The sequence below is a fragment of the Pygoscelis adeliae genome, unplaced genomic scaffold, assembly GCF_000699105.1.
Source record: "Pygoscelis adeliae isolate BGI_AS28 unplaced genomic scaffold, ASM69910v1 Scaffold121, whole genome shotgun sequence".
Taxonomy (NCBI): domain Eukaryota; kingdom Metazoa; phylum Chordata; class Aves; order Sphenisciformes; family Spheniscidae; genus Pygoscelis; species Pygoscelis adeliae.
The window spans coordinates 6,016,831-6,017,782 of NW_008824359.1; the positions used below are offsets into that span (position 1 = coordinate 6,016,831).

Below are 952 nucleotides of genomic sequence, written 5' to 3' on the forward strand. Positions count from 1 at the left end.
TGGAGTTACTGCTGAAACAGTGATAATTTGACGTTTGACAGAAGTGCCTTCAAACTAGCTTAGGGCGCTTCACATTTCACACTCCATTTGCACTTTACAAGTGATCTGTTCGTCGGTAGCTCTCGGATACTCCCGCTGAATCCAGAGCTTTCTTGACTCGTTTTACATTCCCCGTTTAATCGAGTTGATCCCTGATAGTTTGAGAAACGTGTTCCCTGGCTCCGGGCTGTTAAATCGGCAGTTTGATCTCGTGTGGGGAAAGGAAGGAGCTTTTTTGGAAATGCGGTTTCGGTAGCGCTACAGACCGGTGTGGAACTCTCTTTTGAGTGTCACTTCATTTGATACCCATCTGCCAATGTAAATATCTAACGTCAAAGTTAGAGGAAAGATTTGGAACTCTTGTTAAATACGCATTTCTTCAGCATTTGCGAAATCTGAGTGTTCGCGGAGGGGAGGGTTGTTATTGCCGTCGTTTACCGTGGAGAGAAACAAAAGTAGTCTAAAGGCCTAAGGTAGGAACACATTCTTCTTACAAGCCTAACCGCATACTTTCATTCACAATATAAAACGAACAGTGGAGTCGGAGAGAGGACACTGCGCGCCTCAGCCTCTTGGAATGCGCATTTCTTGTCCCATTATTGCCTTTCCTCATTCATTATACCCACCATGAAAAACAGAGATTTAGGAGATATTTTAGGCGATGTGACACTATTGTGCCAGAGAGCTGATTTTAGCCGCCACTTCCCTAGACAAACTTTACGCTGAAACAATAGTCGCACGCAACTATGGGGAGCGGAGATCGAGAGTAGGCGCACACGCCGTTATACCCGCAGGTTTCGGGGTACCCTCTCCCCACACCGACTCAGACCAGCCTTCGTCCGGGCGTTCCGAAGGGCGGGCGGCGGGAGCCGCGGGGCGGAGAGGCGGGCGGCGGCGGGGCCGGGGTTCGGCG

At 49.6% G+C, this 952-nt stretch overlaps 1 protein-coding gene across 1 annotated transcript in view; it reads left to right on the plus strand.

The window, feature by feature from the left end:
* The window catches only part of TFAP2D (transcription factor AP-2 delta (activating enhancer binding protein 2 delta)), a 58,656-nt gene that overhangs the window by 5,220 nt on the left and 52,484 nt on the right, over positions 1-952 (plus strand). The window lies entirely within an intron of this gene.